The 11,269-nt window shown below is 39.3% G+C and overlaps 2 non-coding genes across 2 annotated transcripts; both read right to left on the bottom strand.

Moving 5' to 3' along the window:
- Nucleotides 1-9,301: 9,301 nt before the first annotated feature.
- Nucleotides 9,302-9,398, bottom strand: trnar-ucu (transfer RNA arginine (anticodon UCU)). Its single transcript has 2 exons — nt 9,362-9,398; nt 9,302-9,337 (listed from the first exon to the last, which is right to left on the bottom strand). It is a non-coding gene; the product is annotated as a tRNA-Arg (tRNA).
- A 240-nt stretch (nt 9,399-9,638) lies between these two features.
- Nucleotides 9,639-9,736, bottom strand: trnar-ucu (transfer RNA arginine (anticodon UCU)). Its single transcript has 2 exons — nt 9,700-9,736; nt 9,639-9,674 (listed from the first exon to the last, which is right to left on the bottom strand). It is a non-coding gene; the product is annotated as a tRNA-Arg (tRNA).
- Nucleotides 9,737-11,269: the final 1,533 nt, after the last annotated feature.

Here is an 11,269-nt window from a genome sequence, read left to right as displayed (position 1 = left end):
TAAAGGAAAACATATAATAATTTCTGGTTACAGCAATTAATGCAAAAAAAGAAAAACGCCACAGAATACCTTCAGAGATTAAGGAAAACATGCTGAGTGAAATACTGAGGAAAGGGCTGTGTTTTTGATGGAGCAAATTTGAAGTGTTAGACTCTGGTGAGGACTCGAACCCACAACCTGTGAATCACTTTCTTGCGAGATTATTTATCTAGCCGTTCAGATGCGCTGTCCATTGGCCACAGAGCTGCTAGATAGTGATCGTAGACAAAAACAAACAAAGCATTAAGATATTAATTACCTGTAATACTTTATTAACACTGCTTTCTCTAGAACAGTTTAAAGCCTATATGTTATAATTTCTGTAGGCATTAATCAAAGAACCGACCACAGCTGGCCCGTCAGATATTAGGGAACAACCTGTGGGTTGTTGAAATACTATGGAAGTTGGCTGGTTGGTGTGGAAGCAACATTTAAAGGCGTCTGGGACTCGAACCCACACCTTTGACATCACTTCTTAAGAGATGTTTGCTACTAGAAGCCAATGCGCTATTCCATTGTGCACGCCTATTGATTAACGCTCGCTATCACAAAACAAAAGCATTAAGGATTAATAAACAGGTATTACTTTTATGAGCACTGCTTATTACAGTTAAAGGCCTTATGGAATTAATTTAGGTAGGCATTAAGTCAACGAAACGAGCCAAGGAATGCCGTCAGTATAGGGAAACACCTTGATGTGAGCTGAAATACTAGGGATGTGGCTGTGTTTTGTGAGGGAATTGCAAAATTTAAGGACGCCTATGGTGGACTCAAAACCAACAACCTTGAATAACTTCTTGAGAGCTTATTAAACTAGAAGTCCAATGCGCTGTCCGGCACCACAGCCGCCTGCTTGAGTAAAGCTCGATGTACATTACAACAAGCATTAAGATTCTTATTCAACTGTAATACTTGTTACACCGGCTTTCTTTAGAACAGTTTAAAGGACCTATCTGTAATATAATTTCGGTGGCCATAATTCAAAGAACGACCACGATGCGTCAGATATTAGGGAAACATGCTGAGTTGAAATACTATGAAAGTGGATGTGTTGTGTGATTCAATGCAAATTTAAAGGAGACGTGGTGGGACGCCGAACCACAACCTTTGAATCACTTCTTGAGAGATATTTAGTACTAGAAGTCAATGCGCTGTCCATTGTGCCACGAGCTGGTTGAATCATTCTCTTATGTCACAAAAAACAAAGCATTTTGAATTAATTCACCAGGTCATACTTTTATTATCACTGCGTTCTTATGTACAGTGTTAAAGGACCTAGATGAATATAATTTCTGTAAGCCATTAATCAAGAACGACCAAAGGAATGCAGTCTCATATTAGGGAAAACATGAGGGTTGAAATACTGATGAGTGGCTTTTTTGTTTGATGGAATGCAACATTTAAAGGACGACTGGGGGACTCGATACCCACCAACCTTTGATCATTATGCGAGATTATGTAATACTAGAAGTCCAATCGCTTGTCCATTGTGCCACAAGCGCTGCTGAGTAAGATTCCGCTTCACAAAAAAGAAGACATAAGATATTCATTCAACAGTAATACTTTATTATCACGCTTTCTTACCGTTTAAGGGACTTCTATGTCATTTAATGTATGTAGGCCATTAATTCAAGAAACCAACCACAGAATGTCGTCAGATCTTAGGGAAACATGCTGAGGAAAATACTATGAGGGTTAGTGGCTTGTGTTTGTGATGGAAGGCAACCGTTAAAGGCCGACTCTGGGGGACTCGAACCCCACAAACCTTTGAATCATCTTGCGAGATTATTAGTATAGAAGTCCAATGCGCTGGCCATTGTGCCACAGAGCTGCTGAGTTAAGCTCCAACTGTCACATAAACAAGCATTAAGATATTAATTCAACAGGTACTACTTTGTACCACGCTCTTAGAACAGTTTAAAGGACATATATGTAATATAATTCTGTAAGCCATATTCATAGCAGAAACGACCACAGAATACCATCTCCTCTTAGGGAAACAGCAGAGTTGAAACTATGAAAGTGGGCTGTTTTTTGATGGACTGCAACATTTCAAAGAGACTTGGTGGGATCTCGAAACCCCAACCGTGAATCACTTCTTGGAGAGATTATTTAGTACTAGATACAATGCCTTGTCCATTGTGCCCACAGATCCGCGTGATATGATCCGTACCAAACAACAAAAGCATTAAGATCTTAATCAAACATGTAATACTTTATATCACGCTTTCTACAGTTAAAGGACGCTAGGTAATTTAATTCTGTGGGACATTAAATTCAAAGAAGAAGAAACGACACAGAATGCCGTCAGATATTAGGGAAACAGCTGAGTGAAATACTAGTAGTGGCTGTGTTGGTGATGGAATGCAACATTTAAGGAGACTCTGGTGGGACTCGAGCCACAACCTTTTGAAATCACTTCTTTAGAGATTATTTATACTAGAAGCCATGCGCTGGTCCATTGTGCCACAGAGCCTGCGTGATTAAAGATCCGCTATACAAAAAACAAGCATTAAGATATTATTCAGCATGTAATACTTTATGATCACTGCTTCTACAGTTTAAAGGACCTCTATGTTTATATATTTCGGTAAGCCATTAATGCAACGAAACGACCACAGAATACCAGCAGATATAAGGGAAACATGCTGAGTCTGAAATAATATGATAGGGGTGTGTTTTGTGATCAAATGCAACATTTAAAGGACGACTCAGATTGGAGTCGAACCCCACGTGAATATTCTTGAGAGATATTGAGTACTAAGTACTAGAAGGCAATGCGCTGTCATTGTGACACAGAGCCTGCTTGATTAAAATCCGCTATCACAAAAAACAAAGCCATGAGATATTTATTAAAATGTATACTTGTTATCCCCGCTTTCTTAGAACAGTTTAAGGACCTGGATGTTATAATTCGTAAGCCATTATTCAACGCCACGACCCACAGAATGCCGGTCTCATATTAGGGAGCAGAGAGTTGAAGTGGGTTTTTTTTGAGGGCAATGCACCATTTAAAGGAGCTTCTGGTGGGACCGAACCCAAACTTTGAACCACGCTTGCGAGATTATTTAGTACTAGAAGTCATGCACTGTCCATTGTGCCGGCCTGCTTGATTAAAGATCGGCTTATCCAAAAGCAAAGCATTGAAGATATAATTCAACAGGTAATACTTTAGTATCATGCTTTCTTACCAGTTTCAGGACGTCTAGTAATTTAACTTTCGGTAGGCCATAATTCATAGAAACGACCACAGAATGCCGTAGATATAGGGCACCATGCTGAGTTGAACTACGATGATATGGCTGTATTTTGAGGAGCAAAGTTTAAAGTCGCCTCTGGTGGGGACTCGAACCACAACCCTTGGAATCACTCTTGAGGAGATTATTAGGACTAGAAGTCCAATGCGCTGTCCATTGCGCACGAGCCTCTTGAGTAATAGCTTCCGGTGTCACATTAAAACAAGCATTGAGATATAATTAACGTAATATTTGTAAATCACAGTTTCTCAGAACGTTAAAGGCCTATATGTAATATAATTTCTGTAGGCCATTAATTCAAAGAAACGACCACGAATGCGTCAGCTTAAGGGAAAACATGCGAGTGAAGAAATAATTGGAAAGTGGGGGCGCTAGTGAGCACTTGAGGAGTAGGCAGCGTTTCCTGGAGCCCTGCAAATTTAGAATATTTTGGACTAAATCGAATTGGACAACTCGATTATAGATTGGGAAGGAAAGTCTAGTCTTCATTACTGCATTGGGACATGACAGTAGAAAGCAAGTTTGAGGATGCATGCTTCCAGCAAGGACAAGAAAGCGAAAGACTCGGCCCAGCCGCCCGGACTCGCCTGAAGGTAGCTACCGATGGCTAATGCTACCATCCTAGATGCTATAAACTCTCTCCGCACAGAGCTACAAGCCACCAAATTCGAAATTTGTCAGACAATTGACACTCGCATCGAAGAGGTGTCCGCCACTATTAGAGGAGAAACTCCTCACCCTCAAGACCGAGACTCAAAATGCTATTCAAGTCCTGAAAACGTCCTCACGAACAACATGGCGCAACCATAGCTGAGCTAGAACGAGCGGCCACACAATCAGCAGATGCCATAACAAAGCTAGAGTCGGAGATAAAACGTCTACGCACAGAAACGAATCAGCTAACAGAAAAGTACATGGATCTTGAAGGAAGGTCCAGACGACAAAATATACGGATTGCAATGTTAAAAGAAGGGGCAGAGAAAGGCGTAGAACTGAACGTATTCGTCTCACAGCTCCTCAAAGACGTGCTGACGCTGGATGACTTACCGCTGGTGGACCGCGCTCATAGAGCCCTACGAAGGCGCCCAGACGACACGGGACCTCCTCGGGCGTTGGTGGTGAGACTCCATTATTACCGCGACGTTACAATGATCCTCCGGAAGGCCATGACTCAGAGAGACCTCGCCTACCGCGGACAGAAGATCCACATCTTTCCTGACTTCACCCCCGAGATTGCGAAACGCAGAGCTGCATTTAACGGTGTCAGAGCACTTCTTCGGGACAAGCCGGAAGTTCGGTATGGACTTTTGTATCCCGCAAAGCTGAGAGTGACTTTCAGAGGAACAGAAACAATGTTCACAGACGCGAAGGAGGCCCAGAAATTCGCGGAGCTCCACTTTGGTACGGGTGGAGGCGATGCAGATGACCCCGTGGCGGACACCTAACGAGGATGTGGAGTGGCTGGATTCTGGTAGTACTCAATGTTGGACTTTCCTGGGATGTTTATCCAGCTAATTTTATATAATGTTTAGATTCTTCATCTTGGTTACGTAGTTAGCTGCCTTAAGTTTCGTTGACAATCTGAAGAGGGCTGATAGTTAGAAATAGGTAGTTTATATATCTTGATATATGTTTTTCGGACCCTTTTTTTCTTCTTTTTTTTCAACCGTTCAGATGTCGGTTTGGTGCTTAAATTTTATATTCTTGCAGAGCTCTTTCAACTTCTAATTAGGAGTTAGTGGTAAGGGAAGTTGTTAGTTAAGTAGGTTAATGTGTCTTTGTTGTGTGAGTGTTTCGGTTATCTTTTTCTTTATAACTTCCTTAGAGGGGTCGCGCCTTACTTTGCAGATTCTCTTAGTATAGGCAAGACAGTGAGTATTTTGTTTGGGGTGGGCTGGGACTTACATATGATGTATAATCATCCCTTTTACACTTATGAGGCACTCTATATTCTTTTTCATTCTATTCTGAGCTATGCAGGTTAATACAACACAAACAAAGAAAGGCGGACAATTACCTTGGTCACATGGAATGTTAAAGGTTTGAATAATCCTGTTAAGAGGGGGTAAGATATTAGCGCACCTAAAAACACTGTCCAGTGATGTAATTTTCCTCAGGAAACTCACCTTAATAAGAATGAGCACATTAAACTGAGATGCAGGTGGACAGGGCAAGCTTATCATTCTACTTGTGCAGTGAGAGCTAGAGGCGTGGCAATATATTCAAAAAGGTACACCTTTTACCCATAGGTCAACCATATCTGACAGGGAAGGCAGATATTAATATGTAGGAGAATTGTACTCTGTTCCTATAACTCTGGTCAATATATATGGCCCCAACATAGACTCTCCACTTTTTTACAAACATGTTTAGCCCAGATACCTGACATCTCGCAGACCAATCTAATTATTGGAGGGGACCTGAATCTTGTTTTAGATCCATATTAGACCGCTCGTCAACACGTAGAGCATCGACCTCTAATGCTAGTATCTCCTTAAGGAATATTTAAATAATTCTAATTTGTTTGATAGCTGGAGGATCTTTAACCCTCAAGGGAGAGCCTACTCATTCCACTCACATGTTCACAATGTGTACACGAATTGATTATTTAATGATAGATGCAAAATTATTGCCCTATACTAGTGAAGTACAATATCACAATATAGCAATTTCAGACCACGCCCCACTCTCTCTAAATTTACAATAGATCATGTGAACCCAAACTGGAAGAAACATGGAAATTAGATCCACAACTATTGAAAGAACCAGAATTCTGTAAGTTTGTCAGAGAGCAAATTACGTTTTCTTTGACATGAATGACCTTCCGGGAACGTCTCCTCAATACTGTGGGAAACTATGAAAGCCTACTTAAGGGAGGAATTATTCTTTCGAGCAGCAAAGAGGAAAAAGATCGTGCAGAATTGGTGGATGTAGAGAACAAATTAGGCGTCTGGACAAGGATAATGCTACGCAACCTTCACAGAAACTCACAAAAAAATTCTCTCGCTGAGGTACAAATATAATCAATTGTTGTCAGACCACATCACTAGAGCTTTCATTTTTACTCAACAGAAGTATTTTGAAATTGGGGAAAAACCTAATAAGTTATTGGCTAGGCAATTAAGGAAAATGGAAAGTGACCGCACAATTAACAAAATTAAATCAGAAAATGGAGAAGTCTTAACTTCACACAAAGACATTAATCATAGCTTTAAACAGTTTTACGAATCACTGTACTCTTCCAAGGCTGTGAAAGATGATTTAACTATACAGACGTTTTTAGATAGCTGTGATCTCCAAACTTTAACTCAGGAAGATAAGAGCTCTCTTAATGCAAATCTTCATGCATAGATATTCAGGTTGCTATCAAATCACTGAAAAGTGGGAGAACAGTGTCCTGATGGATATCCTGGGGAATTTTATAAAGAATTTAGCGACCTATTATCACCTTATTTGCTAAAATGTACACCCAAGCAAACTCAGATAATATCCTACACGCCTACTATGAGAGAAGCCACAATAATATTAATACCAAAAAAGGATAAGGATCCTGAGGAAGTAGGTAATTACAGGCCAATTTCACTATTAACCTATGATCAAAAGATTCTAGCCAAAATTCTAGCTAATAGATTGACTTTATTAATGGATAAACTGATTCACCCCGATCAGACGGGTTTTATACCTAACAGACACTCTTTCTTTAATTTGCGACGTCTTTATAATGTGATCTACTCTCAGAAAGAGGAAACTTCTGATTTGGCTGTCCTTTCCCTCGACGCGGAAAAGGCTTTTGACCAAATAGAATGGCCCTACCTTTTTGCAACCCTGAGAAGATATGATCTTGGTGAACACTTTGAAAAATGGTTAAAAATCCTTTATCATAAACCTTGTGCTAGAATTATTACTAATAAGACACTATCTCCTGCATTTCAATTACATAGGGGCACCAGACAGGGCTGCTCGCTCTCGCCCTTACTTTTTGTCTTGGCCCTAGAAACCCCTTGCTCAATCAATTCGTGCCAACCCGCTTGTGCAGGGATACATTACTAAAGGGACTATAAATAAAATTTCCTTATATGCGGATGATATCCTACTGTTCATAACCAATCTTCAGTGTACCATACCAACGCTCCTAGACACAATCTCTCAGTTTGGGAGGTTTTCTGGTTATAGGATTAACTGCCAATTAAGCTCAAAGACTCTTCGATCTTGGAAAGTACGCCATTTAAAATTGCTAATGATAAGATTACTTACCTTGGAATAGAGATTACGAGGGACTTTAATTCACTTTATGAAGCTAACTTCTCACCCCTTATGGTGAATCTACAAAATAGCATCCAGTTTTGGAAATCTCTTCCCATTTCCCTAGTGGGTAGAGTCAATGCAATAAAAATGGTTTTTCTCCCTCAGATCCTTTACCTGTTTCAAAATATTCCCATCTTTTTACCTAAGAAATTTTTTAAGAAACTTGATTCTATAATTGTTCCATTTCTGTGGGACTATAAAACACACCGAATTAGCAAAGCTCATCTCTGCAAGGCAAAAGTAGAGGGCGGACTGTCCCTCCCAAACTTTTCATTTTACTATTACTCTTGTACGCTGCGCACCATTACAATTTGGTTAGATCGTAATTTTACACAATCCAATTGGATCACAATGGAAAAGGAAGACTGCAGCCCTTATGAAATTAGCGCTCTTATTCTGTCACCCACAAGTACAGATACCTTGGCATACAACAATAACTGCATCATTCACAGTACTATACGTATTTGGAAACAGATAAAATCCCAGTTTGGTATTGAATCCATTTCTACCTTAATACCAATAGCAAAGAATCCTTCATTCGTTCCTTCCACTTTAGATTCAGGTTATACACAATGGAAAGATTTAGGTATCAGGACTATTGGTGACTTGCTGGTGGGTGGTAACTTTGCCTCTTTCTCTCAACTTCAGGCCAAATTTGGTCTCCATAAACACAATCATTTTAGATATCTACAGGTCAGAGCATATGTCAAAAAACACATGCGCACTTTAGAGAATATATTACCTAACGAATTTGACGAACTCTTTAAGCTGGGTGGTGGAGGAGACATCTGATCTCCCAGATTTATAATGTGTATATCCAGCTCCTCGCCGTCCATGCAAGGCCTTAGATCAGGCTGGGAGCAGGAATTAGGAACGGAGATAAGTGATGAACTTTGGAAGGCTGCACGGAGATATTCACAAGTGTTCTGCCAATTCTAGACACTGTCTTATTCAATTTAAAATTATTCACAGGCTTCATTACTGTAAGGTGAAGTTGCATAAAATTTTTCCTAACACATCCCCACTGTGTGACAAATGCCATATTGCAGAAGCTACGCTTCTCCATCTTACTCTTTGTGTACAAAATTAACCCCATTTTGGTCTGGCGTATTTAAAACTTTATCAGATATGCTCCGTATAGAGTTAAGGCTGGACCCACTTCTGATTGTACTCGGAGTTTCTGTTCAGCTTCTCAATTTATAAATACCAACGACAATTGTTGTCTTATGCCTTTATCATAGGAAAAAAGCTAGTGTTGATGTTCTGGAAGAAACCAGAGGCTCCATCGGTAATTGTGGGCTGGAGAACTGGTAAGGCTCTCTCATTTGGAAAGAGTACGGTTCTCATTAGCAAATAAACTTAAAGCGATTCAACAGAACTTGGCAACCCCTTCAGCAATATATTAATAACCTATTTGAAGATGATTTGTTTTGATTATCGATGTGATCTGATGTAAGTCCCAGGAAAGGGGAGGAGGGTGGGCTGGGGGAGGTGATTGGGTCTTGAGAATGTCCTTATTTATGTCACTTTTGTTTTGTTTTAATTTTGTATTGTCTTTATGTTTTATGTTCACATAAAATAGAAAACAAACATGTATTGTTGAGGTTGTAATTCTCATGTCTGATTTCTCAATAAAACAGTTTAACAAGAAATACTATGAAAGTGGCTGTGTTTTGTGATCAAATGCAATATATAAAGGACGACTCTGGTGGGACTCGAACCCACAACCTTTGAATCACTTCTTGAGAGATATTTAATACTAGAAGTCCAATGCGCTGTCCATTTCGCCACAGAGCCTGGTTGAATAATTCTCTGATGTCACAAAAAACAAAGCATTTTGATATTAATTCAACATGTAATACTTTTATTATCACTGCTTTCTTAGTACAGTTTAAAGGACCTATATGTAATATAATTTCTGTAAGCCATTAATTCATAGAAACGACCACAGAATACCATCTCATATTAGGGAAACATGCAGAGTTGAAATGCTATGAAAGTGGCTGTTTTTTTTGATGGAATGCAACATTTAAAGGACGACTCAGATGGGACTCGAACCCACAACCTTTGAATCACTTCTTGAGAGATTATTTAGTACTAGAAGTCCAATGCGCTGTCCATTGCGCCAAAGAGCCTGCTTGATTAGTGATCCGCTATCACAAAAAACGAAGCATTAAGATATTAATTCAACATGTAATACTTTTATTATCACTGCTTTCTTAGTACAGTTTAAAGGAACTATATGTAATATAATTTCTGTAAGCCATTAATGCAAAGAAACTACCACAGAATACCATCAGATATTAAGGAAACATGCTGAGTTGAAAAATATGAAAGTGTCTGGTTTTGTGAGGAATGCAACTTTTAAAGGAGGGACTCTGGGGGGACTCGAACCCACAACCTTTGAATCACTTCTTGAGAGATTTTTTAGTACTAGAAGTCCAATGCGCTGTCCATTGTGCCACAGACCCTGCTGATTAATGATCCGCTACAAAAAAAAACAAAGCATTAAGATATTATCAACATGCATACTTTTTTTATAAACCGCTTTCTTACAGTTTAAAGGACCTTATGTAATTTAATTTCTGTAGGCCATTAATTTAAAAGAAACGACCACAAAATCCCGTCAGATATTAGGGAAACATGCTGAGTTGAAATACTATGATAGGGCTGTGTTTGTGAGGAATGCAACATTTAAAGGACGACTCAGAGGGGAGTCAAACCCCAAAAACCTTTGAATCACTTCTTGAGAGATTTTTTAGTACTAGAAGTCCAATGGCGCTGTCCATTGTGCCACAGACCCTGCTCGATAAAGATCAGCTATCACAAAAACAAAGCATAAGATATTAATCAGCATGTAATACTTTATTATCACTGCTTTCTTACAGTTTAAAGGCCCTCTATGTAATATAATTTCGTAACCCTTTAATGAAAAGAAACGACCACAGAATACATCAATATTAAGGAAATGCTGATTTTTGAAATACTATGAAAGTGGCTGTGTTTTTTTGATGGAATGCAACTTAAGGACGACTCAGATGGGTCGAACCCACAACCTTTGAATCACTTCTTGAGAGATTATTTAGTACTAGAAGTCCAAGCGCTGTCCATTGTGCCACGACCCTGCTTGTTTAAAGACCCGCTATCACAAAAAACAAGCTTAAGATATAATTCAACATGTAATACTTTATTATCACGGGCTTTCTTACAGTTTAAGACCTTAGTAATTTAATTTCTGTAGGCCATTAATTCAAAGAAACGACCACAGAATGCCGTCAGATATTAGGGAAACTTTGCTGAGTTGATACTATGATAGTGGCTCTGTTTTGTGATGGAATGCAACATTAAAGGTTGACTCGGTGGGACTCGAACCCAAAACCTTTGAATCACTTTTGAGAGATTATTTAGTACAGAAGGTCCAATGCGTGTCCATTGTGCCACAGAGCCTGTTTGATTAAGGTCCGCTATCACAAAAAAACAAAGCATTAAGATTTTATTCACAATGTAATACTTTGTTATCACCGCTTTCTTAGAACAGTTTAAAGGCCCTTTGTATGTAATATAATTCTGTAGGCCATTAATTAAAGAAACGACCACAGAATGCCTCAATTAGGGAAACATGCGAGTTGAAATACTATGAAAGGGGGCTGTGTTTTTGATGGAATGCA

This window comes from Etheostoma spectabile, chromosome 22, assembly GCF_008692095.1.
Source record: "Etheostoma spectabile isolate EspeVRDwgs_2016 chromosome 22, UIUC_Espe_1.0, whole genome shotgun sequence".
Taxonomy (NCBI): domain Eukaryota; kingdom Metazoa; phylum Chordata; class Actinopteri; order Perciformes; family Percidae; genus Etheostoma; species Etheostoma spectabile.
Note: the sequence above shows the minus strand (reverse complement) of the source record. Positions and strands in the feature narration are given on the sequence as shown.